The sequence below is a fragment of the Oryza sativa genome, chromosome 12, assembly GCF_034140825.1.
Source record: "Oryza sativa Japonica Group chromosome 12, ASM3414082v1".
Classification (NCBI taxonomy): domain Eukaryota; kingdom Viridiplantae; phylum Streptophyta; class Magnoliopsida; order Poales; family Poaceae; genus Oryza; species Oryza sativa.
This window is the reverse complement of record NC_089046.1, coordinates 9085525-9099833: the sequence shown is the minus strand read 5'-3', so window position 1 is coordinate 9099833 and position 14309 is coordinate 9085525.

Sequence of the window (14309 nt, the reverse complement as noted above, 5' to 3'; positions counted from 1 at the left end):
CCGTATACCGTGGTGGTATGTGGCACGTGGTTACACGTGAGGAAGATGTGTCTTGTGGGTAAAGATGTACACCTCTGATCAGAGTATAATCTATTCGAATAGCCGCGCCCTCGGTTATGGGCAAGCCAAGCAATGTACCCAAGTTAGTGTTTTAATTCTTAAAATTTGCTCAACAACTAAAATGTGGAATGGTTGGCCTGGGTTGGCTTGGGACGAGCTGGGACCCAGGGTCGGGTTGCCAGTTCGGTCTGAATCATCGTAGGCCTTGGGTTAAGGCAGGTTCGTGCGGGTTCACGACCTTGATTGATAATACTGTGTAGCTCTAGGATCGTCTTTTTAAAATGGCTTTGGGCAACTAAGTGACTTTTAAATGCTGTTTTCTGCAAAACTTAACCCCTATATCATTACCCCTTGTACCCCCTTGCATTAATCGTGCATCCGCCGGTGTGGCTTGCTGAGTACTGTGGTTGTACTCATTCTTGCTCTATCTTTCTCCCCCCTTCAGTAAGAGAAGCTTTGAAGAAGAAGTCTTAGGTGGAGTCTTGGCTTACACCCCAGTTGAGCGCCTGTGAAGATGGAGCCGTAGGCCCGCTAGTCTGCTGCTGTTTATTTTTGATTGTCAGGCCTTAAGTGCCTTTGTAATAATGTAAATATTATCGATATAATAAAGATGTGTCTTTTATATCATGTTTGTATGGTGTACCCTGGCTTTTTCTAGGACGGGGATTAATACACTAGCGTTCGGGAAAATGCAATTTTCTCGGTCGCGACAAGATGGTATCAGAGCCATCTCGACTGTAGGATAAGCCAAGTGGATAAAACCTAAGGACATATTTTATAAATAAAACTATTTGCGAAAGTTCCTTTTTTTCTCCTTCCCCTAATGCTATTTGCAAAATGTTTACTCCCTTCTTCCTTCTTCGGATTTCAATTAGTACTAGTTGGTCAGCTTTGTGAAGAAGAAGATGTCGTCAATTGTCTGCCGAAGCTCCAGAAGGCTGCAGGATCCGCTAGTGAAGTGAAGGAAGCAGTGAAGCCAGCTGTGAAGCAGGAGTGAAGATCTTGGAGAACCCGTCGCAGAACCTAAGCCACCCTCTAGTGTTTCGTTTGTCGTGTGTTTCCTTGCTTGTGTGTGTAGCGCGTGGTTTGCATCAGTGGGTTGTGATGTAACCATGCTAAGTTGTTTGCTTAATCAACTTGCAGAATAAGCCTAACATACATCATAACAGCAAAAGACTTAGATCTGTTAAGGTCCTATCCTTAGTTTCTAATCTGTCTCTCCCCTTTGTTTTCCTCTCTCCCTCTCCAAACCTTTGCAACAGATGGCTGACAATGAGAAAGGCAATAAGGTCAGAAGTCAGGACATCGGTACCTCAAGCTCCCGAGTGAATGAAGCACCAGACACCAGTTGTGTGACACTGGTCCAACACCTGATTAACCATAACCGATTGCTTATAGAGATACTACAGCAGCATCAGACGCCAATTCTGAACCTGAGTCAGATACAACCTCAAGTGCAGTTGGAGGCAGTCCAAGCACTCACACCACGAGTCAGCATGCCGCCAGCATCCCGAAGGACCCATGGTGACGTGCCACATGTTGACTCAAAAGAAGCAAGTATCATTTGTTTTATGTGTGATGAGCAAGGGCACTATGCAAGGGAGTGTCCTCAGCAGAAAAGAAAAACACCAATGCGAACCAAAGATGAAGTCCGTAAGATGATCATTACCAGCACAGAATGGCCTCCACCAGGAATGACAAAACGTCAGAGAAGAAATACCTTCCGAGGTGCACCACAGTTGACAGAGCATCTTTTAGCTAATGGAGGTAGAGTGTCTGATAGTGAAGATTCAGATCAAGTCTCCTCAGATGATGAAGATGAGAAGTCTCCCCAAGGTTTCAACCAGAATAAAATGGAACGTAAGGCATGCTCTCGTTGTGGAGAAATCGGTCATGTTGCCAGCTCGTGTGCCACTACATGCGTTCATTGTGAGGAAGACCATCCACCCGACAGGTGTCCAACGAGCAGGATCACTTGTTTCTTTTGTGAAGGAACTGATCATGTACCAAAAGATTGTCAATTCAGTTTGCTGCTGACGAAGAAGATGGCCAACCAACCCGCCAGTTCCAACGGAGAGAAGCATCAAGGCAACACAAATCCTCGCCAAGATTACAGTTTCAGCCTAACTCCAGTGCCAGGACAGAGGAATCAAAATGAGAAAAGAAAATGCCGAGTCCGGGAAGATATCTGTTGCTTCAATTGTCAAGGAATGGGTCATTTCGCCGACAAGTGCCCAAAACCGAGAGACATAGCTGCCAGCACGTCAGTCCACGCAACTCCCTGCAATCAGAAGCTTGCTCCTCAGCGAATTGTCATCCATGCATCCCGAAGCAGTCCTATAGCCCGCGTTGCAACAGCTCCAACTCCAGCGAGTGCATTACCACAAGGTGTCAATGCTCAATTTCAGCCCCAGCCACCAGTTGACAAGACAGAGGCCAGTATCGGCATTGTACCTTTGGATGTTCCAGCACAGTAGCCAAGAAATCAAGTACAAGATGAAGAACCCAAGCCAATGGGAATGAGAAAAGCATCAACGAAACCTCACCAGAGCTAATCCAAATTGTGGTTAACCAAACCAACATGTTGGCAACAGCCTTTCAACTATTACAGAATTGGAACTACCCAGCAGGGGCAACCAACGTTCAAGTACCTACAGTCCAGCAACAGTGCAAGTTATCAGAATTTCTCAAAACTGAGACTCCAACCTTTGCCATTGTCGTCGAACCTATGGAAGCCAGTGATTGGTTGCGCACAGTCGAGAAGAAGCTGGGGTTGATTCAGTGCACAGACCAGGAGCGGGTTGTCTTCGCAACTCATCAGTTGGTTGGACTGGCTTCAGAATGGTGGGATAGCTACGAAGCATCACGGCCAGAAGGACATACCATCACCTGGGACGAGTTTTCATCTGTATTCAAGAGATCCCATGTTCCCGCAGGAATGATCACACTGAGAAAACGAGAGTTCCGCTACCTGAAGCAAGAAGATTTGACCGTCACAGAGTACCTGCACGAGTTCCATCGTTTGGCTCACTATGCACCAGAAGATGTGGAAAATGATGAAGACAAACAAGAGAAGTATCTCCAGGGGTTAAAAGATGAGATCGCAGTGCAACTACTCCTAGAGGAATATGAAGATTTTGAGAAACTTGTGGACAAAGCCATACAACTCGAAAGTGAGCATAATCGGATGAAGAACTGTAAGAGAAGGATTGTCAGCATCCCAGTATTCCCATGTGGTAACCAAAGACAGCGCACGGAGCCACTTCAGATCACCGGATCTTCTGTTGCGCATCAAGAGTTTCCGCCCCAAGAAGATGGACACAATGCAGACAACAACATTAGCAATACTAATGATGATGATACCACCAACAACCATGCTTCTTGCCCCATTAGTGACCACTCAAATCAAGCGTGCAATGTCAACATCATTCACCAAGGTGTCGACGATAGTATCAATGATGGCACCCAAAATGACAACCCTAGCAATTGTGACTCTGAGAAAGACTCCAATGGTGATAGCAACTATGGTACCACTGATGCCAATGTTAGCAAGGATTTCCAACCACCAATTCCAACTCCAAGTCAGAATGATCGTCCCCAGATGGATAGCTCAGCAAAGAAGACGTTGATTTGCTACAATTGCAAAGAACCAGGGCATTACTCGAGGGACTGCCTGCAATCAAGGCAAAGTCGACCTCCACATTACCGCCAATTTACACGAAGCAGACATCCCAATCGTATTGTGGTCACTGGAGCAAACGCCGTACCCGTGAGGCCTCGTGTTAATCAGAACCCATAGCAGAAACAATGTACCGATGCTAAGCACCTTTCCTTTTAGGCAGTGCTTAGTATTCATGTAATGAGGGAGAAATGTGTAATACAGACAAGTTCTATGAGGATTCTTTTGGAAGATGCGGATATGTGATTATGTGTATAATTGCTTGCTGATAAAGGAGACCTAGGGTCTCATTTCAGAGGAACTATGTTCGAACCTTGAGTTAATAACCAACCTGATGATGGAAAAGAAAATCAAGTGATTAACCAAAGAGACATATGTTTGGACTAAGTGTTTCAGATGTGTCTTCTTTGGATCAAAGGCAACAATCGTCAGTCTAGCTTTTGACGAACTACTTCAAGGTTTCTCTGAAAGACAGCACGCCCAAGGACCTCATTGCCCCAGAAGCATCCTCAACACCCGGAGCGAAGAGTACCTGGTTGAGAAAGGTCGAAAGGTGATTAATGGAAGAGATCGGAAAAGATGTTTGGTTACTGGGAAAAGAAGTAGGACGAAAGGTGATTGATAAAGGATAACGAGAACCATGATTTGTGTCACTCGAGGAAGACTCCCGATAGCAATCAACCCTACAACAGTTGCCCTGTCATTAAAGTAGGTGAATTCACGAGTAAGAGAGATGACCACAGGTAGAAGTACTTCTATGGGGACAAGGATGGAAACTTTTGTGACATGACCAAGAAGTCAAGAAGTAAAACCGGAACAGTGGAATCTAAAGCTCGGTTCAACCTTGGGCTTTGTATCAGATGCTACTAGAATAAAAGCACTTGCACTAGTATCGTTCAACGCACTTTCCTAGCAATCGATCCATCGAGAAAGAACACATCAAGGCTGAAGGTGTAAAGGAATACGTTGAATGCTAAATGATGACAACATGAAGAGAATAGTGGAAAGTAAACTGAACATAAAGAAAGTGAATCCGAGTTGCTTGTTCGTGAGAGCTATTCCCAGTTATGAATCAAGTGATATGTTCGAAGATAATCTACAGAGGTCAGATTAAAATCACATCTAACAACGAAGCCTCAGATTTGGCAGGATAATGATTAGACAATAACAAATCCAGCAGTAAAGCCATTTGGGAAGACGTCAAAGTATGTCAAGTGGGATAAGTTGGTTCTCTTGGGAAGCATAATTCAAAGGCAAAGTTATCGACCCTTGCATCAAATAGCAGAAGTAGCTATCACCCGGAGACCAGGAAAGCTAATATGAGGCAGTTGGTGGCAGGTTAGAAGTAAATGACAAGCATGATATTCTTATGATGACAAACATGGTATCCTAGTAATGACAAGCTAGTGTTGACGCATGACATGAAGTGGTAACTTGTATGAGGTTGACTCCGAAGATATGAATCATGAGAAGTTCTGGAACGGAAGCATCATTAAACTACCGCAACCTAGTCTGAGTCAGCTAAAAGGTGCACCCTGGTTCAAGTCAGGTGAAGAGAAGATTCCATCCGCAACAGAAGGTCAAGCCAAGCAGTTCCGAGTGGTGAAGTTTTGCTGAAAGTTTGTGAAGACGGAGCGGAAGAAGTCAAACAAGAAGAGAAGACTGCCCAACCTATCTTCTTGCTAGCCTCCTCGAATCTCGGGGACGAGATTCTTGTAAGGGGGGTGGATTTGTCACGTCCTGATAAATTCATCCCGAAATAAAAATCATTTTCTAAAAGGAATAATATAATTAATTAAAATTCGAAAAGAAATTGGCAAACACTAAAATACGTACAAGAAAAATTCAAAGGTGGCCCGGAGAATTTTTGTTAAATTCTCCTTGGTCTAAAAAGAGCCCTCAAATTTTAGTGGAATTTTCAGAGCACAAATAATAATTATTAAGAAATAAACAAAGTTAAAATGATTTTATAAAACGAAAAGCTCTAAAAAGTCCTTTTTCCCCCTCCTCCCCCTCTTGGACCGGCTCGGCCCATCCCTCCCCCTCTCTCTCCTCTTCCCCGCGGCCCATTCGGCCCTCTCTCCGCGCGCGCGCCGCTGACGGGCGGGCCCGCCCGCCACCCTCGCTGACGGGTGGGGCCCACCTGTCATCCCTGTCCTCCCGCCGCTCCCGCCGCCTCGCCCGCGCCCTAGCGCCGCCGCCGTCGCCGAATCCGCCGCATCCCGTCGTCCCCGCGTGCAATCAATAGGGGGGAATTATTCCCCGTGATTCCCTCTCTCTTTCCCCCCATTTTTCCCTCCCTCTCTCCCTCGGATTCGTTTGGAAACCTCTCCCCTAACCTCGCCGGCGCCATCAATGGCGGCCGGATCTTCCGCGCCGTTTCCCCCTCGTCCGGCCGCTCTGTCCCCCTCCCGACCCTATATAAACCCTCCCCGTGCCTCCCTCCACCGTTTTCGCCACTCGCCGCTCTCTCTCCCCGCCGGAATCGAGCTCGCGCCGTCGCCCTCTCTCTCCGTCGTCGCCGCCGAGCTCCGGTCCGCCGCCGTTGTCGCCCCGGACCACCTCTCCCCTCGGCGCCGCCTCCTTCGGCTTCGCCGCATCCCCGGCGACCTTGTCCACCCCTCCGTTTCGCTCGCCGACCGCCGGAGCACCGTCGACCCCATCCACCCGAGCCGCGCCACCGCCTTCCTCCGCTCCGGTCGCCGTTTCCGTCGTCGCCGTCGACCCGGGGTGAGCCGTGGACCGCCGCTTCTTTTCCCCCTTCCCTTCCCCTCTCTCGGCCGCCGCTCCGCCGTGCCTATGGCCGCCGCCGGCGACCATAGGGGCGCGGGCGTGCTGCCTCCCGCCGCTGCGCCGGCGTGGCCGCCTTCGGGCGCACCGTGCGGCTGCCGCGTGGGGCCCGGCTATCAGCCGCCCGCGCCCTCGGGTGCGGCTGACGCGTGGGACCCACGGCGCCGGCCGGTGTGAGCCCGGGTGCGCCCGGTCCACCGTGGACCGTGGGGCTGCCGCGTGGGCCCCACCCCCGTGGACCCGGTCCGCGCGCCCCTCCCCTCGGCTGACGCAATAAATCCATTTTAAATTAAAATTTAAATGAAGAAATTCACAAATATTCATTTAAAGAGCATATAAACTTCAAATGGCCATAACTTGGCCATTTGAACTCGGAATTGGACCGTTCAAGTCTCTAATTTTTCCCTAAGAAGTCAAGAACCCATTTTTGTGCTTTGTTTCTGCTTGTTATATGGAGTTTATTAGAGTAAAAGCCTTTTCTTTTCCGTTGGTCGTGTAGACGCTGCAGCTTCGGAGGATCCGCTCTTCGTGGAAGTTGAAGCCGGCGTTTGGGAAAGCGAGCAAGGCAAGTCACATCATCCTTGAACATATTGAATCCCAGTTTATAAAATTATGTTGCTTTAAATTATTGCATTATCGCTTTATTTAAATTCCCGCGTTATCACTGTTTTATCTAGCCATGCCTATCTACCTTTGTTCTGACCTTATTATTATTGTTATTGTTATTATTACCTTGTTCACCCTAGATTAAACAAAACCCCAACTAGTGGACACTCTACTCATAGTACCACTAGTATAATTTTAGGTAGATGCTTCGCTGATTAATTAGGTAACATTAGGCGGTTTTACAACTCTAGACTTTGGGATATTCATATCACCTGGACACTTTGGAATTGTTGGTTTATTGTGGAATTGGATTCACGCCGCCCCCTCTATTCAAAATCCCCAAAATGGTTTTAGGCTGGGCTCGGGGTGCATGGTTTTGATAGTAGCACCTCGGCCATATAAGGACCGGTCTTCGGGCCTCTGTTGCAAAGCACTACCGTACTTCCACATGTCTAGTGGGTAAGGCTTAGTTTGTGGCTCAGTCTGGTTATAAACAAAAGTACACGGATGGAGATGGACGAAGTCGGGGGTTGATGGACATCTCTAGGACAAATGAAGGCTACACGAGCTGCGGCCCGGTAGTCGAGATGTCATGGCACAGGGCTGGTGTCCTGCTGCTAGGGGCTCAATCCTGCCTACCTGTCCCGGAGGTTCCGGCCGTAGGTGGGATTGGGTCGGTACTCTTGTCTATGGCTAGGATGGGTTGGGAACTATGTCACGTCTTCCGTCCGTATACCGTGGTGGTATGTGGCACGTGGTTACACGTGAGGAAGATGTGTCTTGTGGGTAAAGATGTACACCTCTGATCAGAGTATAATCTATTCGAATAGCCGCGCCCTCGGTTATGGGCAAGCCAAGCAATGTACCCAAGTTAGTGTTTTAATTCTTAAAATTTGCTCAACAACGAAAATGTGGAATGGTTGGCCTGGGTTGGCTTGGGACGAGCTGGGACCCAGGGTCGGGTTGCCAGTTCGGTCTGAATCATCGTAGGCCTTGGGTTAAGGCAGGTTCGTGCAGGTTCACGACCTTGATTGATAATACTGTGTAGCTCTAGGATCGTCTTTTTAAAATGGCTTTGGGCAACTAAGTGACTTTTAAATGCTGTTTTCTGCAAAACTTAACCCCTATATCATTACCCCTTGTACCCCCTTGCATTAATCGTGCATCCGCCGGTGTGGCTTGCTGAGTACTGTGGTTGTACTCATTCTTGCTCTATCTTTCTCCCCCCTTCAGTAAGAGAAGCTTTGGAGAAGAAGTCTTAGGTGGAGTCTTGGCTTACACCCCAGTTGAGCGCCTGTGAAGATGAAGCCGTAGGACCGCTAGTCCGCTGCTGTTTATTTTTGATTGTCAGGCCTTAAGTGCCTTTGTAATAATGTAAATATTATCGATATAATAAAGATGTGTCTTTTATATCATGTTTGTATGGTGTACCCCGGCTTTTCCTGGGACAGGGATTAATACACTAGCGTTCGGGAAAATGCAAGTTTCTCGGTCGCGACATTTCCCAACCCAGAAGAGGAGCCCCTGGATGATGAAGGCTTTGGTGTCTAGCTCGTGCCTGCCGTCAAGCGCCTGTGGTCGTCGCCCTAGTCTTACGCTGTTTCTCGTTTGTCTTTGTGTGTGCTGGGCCTTCGTCGCCCATGTAATAAATTATCTATTTACGCTTCCGCTTGTTAAACTCTGAATTGTATCAACTCTTGGTGTACCTTGCCTCCTGGGACAAGGAATAATACACGCACGAAAGGAACGCCCGTTGGGTTAATTCCGGTCGTGACAAGTTGGTATCAGAGCCCCCTTGACCCTAGGATGAGCCGTAGATCCCAAGCCTTAGCAATATTATCAAAAATAAAAATCCTTTGCTATTTGTGAAAACTCTCTAGTCTCTCTCTGTCCTGCTGCTTCATTTATCGCCAAAATCTGACTTTTAAATGTTGCTTTTCTTTTTGTTTTTGTTTGTAGATGGCCGGCAGCGTCAGTCGTCGTGGTCTGGACATGACTGGTTTCGTCTTGGAGCTGCGGGGTATGTGCGTTGTCCTGGGGTATCCGCATGGACTGGACTACCAGGGCAGGCCGCTCCCGGAGCAGGAGGGTGACGATGCAGAGCCCACGCTGCTTGGGAGGTTACTGCAGTGATCCTCACTGGCTCACCCGAGCGGACTTCGTTGGCAGTCACCGCGGGTGGAGATTCTTTCTCCGCCGCTTGCCAGAGCGCCGCTCTCCTCGCCATCAGCACTCTTCACCAGCGCTACCCGGACGAGCTGCAGCACTCGCCCTACCGCTACCACCCTCGTCGCGGAGGAGCCCGCGACTACGCCACCTTCCGGGATGCTAGCTCGGAGGATGACGCTACCATCATGCACCTGGCGCGCATGGTGGAGGCGTACGACGCGGCTCGTATCGACTTCCATCAGATGGTGCGCCGTGGGATGGTCGAGAACAACCTGAAGATCCTAGAGCTGCGTCAGGAGAATCTGCAGCTGAAGAAGGACCTAGACGCAGTGGAGGCACAGCTGCATCAGCTCAAGATCGCCCAGGGAGAGGTCTGTCACCCCAAGCGTCGCCGCGTCTGCCGCAGCCAGAAGATCACCGCCCGAAAGAGCACCTCCAGGCCCGAGCTTGTTCGTCAGTCCCTGGCGTGGACTTGCTTCGTGGAGACCCCTCGTGCCGAGCCCGCGCCCGTGGTTCCTCAGGAGGGGGAAGCCTCCGGCGTCGGTAGCACGGAGGATGCGCTGTTGCTCACCTTCCGTCCTGGCCCGTCGCAGCGGTAGACGAGCAGTTAGTAGGCTTGCGCGTGTGTTCTTTCTCGTTTGTCTTCTTGTTGGGATCTTGTGGGGCATGGTTATGCCGGTGTGTGGCATAACTGTGTCGGAGCCTGTCTTTATTTTATTTGCTTAAGCAACTTGAACTTTAATGAACCAATTTAATAGCAGTAATAAATTCAAGAGTTATGGTAGTCGTGGATGGTTAGCTTTAATTGTCAGCTCTCTCTGTTTGCTGGTTCTATGTGGGGTTTTCAGATGGTGACGACCAGGAGAAATGCTGCCACCAGTGATGGCAACCAACCTGAAGGCAGCAACCACAACAACCATGGCAGCCTACCTCCACCTCCTCCACCGCCTCCACCACCACCACCAGACACCAACGCCATTCTCACCCAAATCCTCGCCTAGCAGGCCAACATGATGGCTGCTTTCCTCCACCACATCCAAAATCCGCCACAACATAATGCTCCACCACCACCCCCACAACACTCTAAACTCGCCGAGTTCCTACGCATCCGTCCACCTACCTTCTCTAGCTCCAACAACCCCGTGGATGTGTTGGATTGGTTGCATGCCGTGGGGAAAAAGCTAGACACTGTGCAGTGCAGCGATGAGGAGAAAGTCGTCTTCGCCGCCCACCAACTGCAGGGACCCGCATCTCTATGGTGGGATCATTTCCAGGCTACGCAGCCAGAGGGGCAGCCTATTACTTGGGCCCGCTTCACCGCCGCCTTCCGGAGGACCCATGTGCCCGCCGGAGTCATGGCCCTTAAGAAAAGGGAGTTCCGAGAGTTGAAGCAAGGCAACCGCTCCGTGATGGAGTATTTGCATGAGTTTAACAACTTGGCCCGGTACGCCCCGGAGGATGTGCGGGAAGATGAGGAGAAGCAAGAGAAGTTCTTGGCAGGAATGGACCCGGAGCTGTCTGTCCGTCTAGTCTCCGGTGACTATCCGGATTTCCAACGTCTGGTGGACAAGAGCATCCGCTTGGAAGCCAAGCACAAGGAACTTGAGTCGCACAAGCGTCGCTTGGCGAATTTCCGCAACCAACAGGGTGCTAACCAAAGGATCCGCTACACCAATCCCTATCCAGGGGGATCTTCCTCGCAGCAGCAGCAACCTCGCTCCGCGCCTCGACCTCAATTCGTGGTGCGCGTCCCACAGCCGCAGCAACAGCAGAGCCAGCAAGGGACCCATGCGCCCCGTCCTCCTACGCCAGCCGCGCAGTCTGGTCAAGGCCGCAGGGACGTTCAAGGTCCGCAGCGTCTGTGCTTCAACTGCTTCGAGCCCGGGCACTTTGCGGATAAATGCCCGAAGTCGAGGCGCCAGCAAGGCCAAGCGCCTCCAGACGTCATCGTTGGTACGTTCCTCATCCATTCCATCCCTGCTACCATTTTGTTCGACTCTGGAGCTTCCCACTCGTTTATATCTGTGCCATTCGTGGGGAGAAATCAGTTGGGGGTAGAAAGGCTTAGGAACCCTCTACTCATCACCACCCCTGGAGGGGTTATGACAGCAAAGTATTATAGTCCTGCCGTCCCTATAGAAATTCAGGGGATTCCTTTTCCCTCGGATCTGATTCTTCTAGACACCAAGAACTTGGATGTGATCCTTGGGATGAATTGGTTGGCTCAATTCCAAGGAGTAGTGGATTGTGCAAGACGCACTGTCACTCTGTACCGAGGGCCGAAACAACCGGTTGTTTTCTTTGCACCCCCAACCTCTGTCAGTAGTTCAGAACTTCATCAGATAGGACTGTCAGAAATCCCCATTGTCAGAGAGTTCGGAGACGTGTTTCCGGAAGAACTACCCGGTATGCCGCCCAAGCGAGAGATTGAGTTCCGGATAGATCTTGCTCCAGGAACCACTCCTCTGTACAAGCGACCCTACCGTATGGCAGCAAATGAACTGGCCGAAGTTAAGAAACAGTTGGAAGAGTTGAAAGAAAAGGGGTATATACGTCCGAGTACTTCCCCCTGGGGTGCTCCTGTGATTTTTGTGGAGAAGAAAGACAAGACGAAGAGGATGTGCGTTGACTACAGAGCTCTCAATGAAGTCACCATCAAAAACAAGTACCCTCTTCCCCGGATCGATGATCTGTTCGATCAGCTTAAAGGTGCCACGGTATTCTCCAAGATTGATCTTCGTTCTGGATATCACCAGTTGCGCATCCGTGAAGAAGATATTCCGAAGACCGCATTCACCACGCGATACGGACTGTATGAATTCACGGTGATGTCGTTCGGTTTAACCAATGCTCCTGCCTTCTTCATGAACTTAATGAACAAAGTGTTCATGAAATACTTGGATAAGTTTGTTGTGGTTTTCATTGATGACATTCTGGTATACTCACAATCAGAGGAAGACCATCAGCACCATCTCCGTCTGGTGTTGGGAAAGTTGCGGAAACATCAATTGTATGCCAAACTTAGCAAGTATGAGTTCTGGTTGTCCGAAGTCAAATTCTTAGGGCACGTGATATCCGCTAAAGGAGTTGCTGTGGATCCCGAAACAGTGACCGCCGTCACCGATTGGAAGCAACCCAAGACAGTCACTCAAATTCGCAGTTTCTTAGGTTTGGCAGGATACTACCGGAGGTTCATCGAGAACTTCTCCAAAATCGCTCGACCCATGACACAGTTGTTGAAGAAAGAGGAGAAATTTGTGTGGAGTCCGCAATGCGAGAAGGCGTTCAAAACTCTCAAAGAAAAGCTGGTTTCCTCGCCAGTGTTAATCTTGCCGGATACTCGCAAGGACTTCATGGTGTATTGTGACGCTTCGCGCCAAGGATTGGGGTGCGTGCTCATGCAGGACGGTCATGTGGTGGCCTATGCCTCACGCCAGCTACAGCCTCATGAAGGCAACTACCCTACCCATGATTTGGAGTTAGCCGCGGTGGTTCATGCTCTAAAAATCTGGCGGCACTATCTCATTGGGAATCGCTGTGAAATATATACTGATCATAAGAGTTTGAAATACATCTTCACCCAGTCGGATCTGAATCTTCGGCAGAGGAGATGGTTAGAACTCATCAAGGATTATGATGTGGGAATTCACTATCATCCTGGTAAGGCCAACGTGGTCGCCGATGCTCAAAGTCGAAAAAGCCATTGCAACACTCTTAACGTCCGTGGCATTCCACCCGAACTTAATCAACAGATGGAAGCCCTGAATCTAAGCATAGTGGGTCGCGGATTCTTGGCTGCGTTGGAAGCCAAGCCCACCTTGCTCGATCAAATCCGCGAGGCTCAGAAGAACGATCCGGACATGCATGGACTCCTCAAGAATATGAAACAAGGTAAAGCCGCTGGTTTCACAGAGGATGAACACGGAACCCTATGGAACGGAAATCGGGTATGCGTTCCAGATAACAGAGAACTTAAACAGCTGATACTTCAGGAAGCTCACGAAAGTCCTTATTCCATCCACCCTGGCAGTACGAAGATGTACTTAGACTTGAAGGAGAAATACTGGTGGGTTAGTATGAAGCGGGAAATTGCAGAGTTCGTGGCCCTTTGTGATGTGTGCCAGCGTGTCAAGGCAGAGCACCAACGACCGGCCGGACTTCTCCAACCTCTCCAAGTACCAGAATGGAAATGGGATGAAATTGGGATGGATTTCATCACCGGACTTCCAAAAACCCAAGGTGGATATGATTCTATATGGGTAGTTGTGGATCGATTAACCAAGGTAGCTCGATTTATTCCTGTGAAGACCACCTATGGAGGGAACAAACTAGCCGAGCTCTACTTCGCTAGGATCGTGAGTCTCCATGGCGTTCCTAAGAAAATTGTATCCGATAGGGGAAGCTAATTCACCTCTCACTTTTGGAAGAAGCTCCAAGAAGAGCTGGGTACCCGATTAAATTTCAGCACCGCGTATCACCCGCAGACAGATGGACAGACCGAGCGTCTAAATCAGATCCTAGAAGATATGCTTCGCGCATGTGTCCTAGATTTCGGGAAGACCTGGGATAAGAGTCTCCCCTATGCCGAGTTCTCCTACAATAACAGCTACCAAGCCAGCATACAAATGGCACCTTATGAAGCGTTGTATGGGCGTAAATGCCGGACACCGCTATTGTGGGACCAAGTTGGGGAAAGCCAAGTGTTCGGGACCGATATCCTGAGAGAAGCTGAAGCTAAAGTCAGAACCATTCGGGATAATCTAAAGGTGGCCCAGTCTCGGCAGAAGAGTTATGCAGACAACCGACGCCGTGACCTGGAATTCGCAGTGGATGACTTTGTGTATCTTCGGGTCACGCCCTTGCGAGGTGTACACAGGTTTCAGACAAAGGGGAAGCTCGCACCTCGGTTTGTGGGTCCTTTCCGTATGATTGCTCGGCGCGGAGAAGTCGCTTACCAGTTGGAGCTGCCCGCCTCCTTGGGCAACGTGCATGATGTGTTCCATGT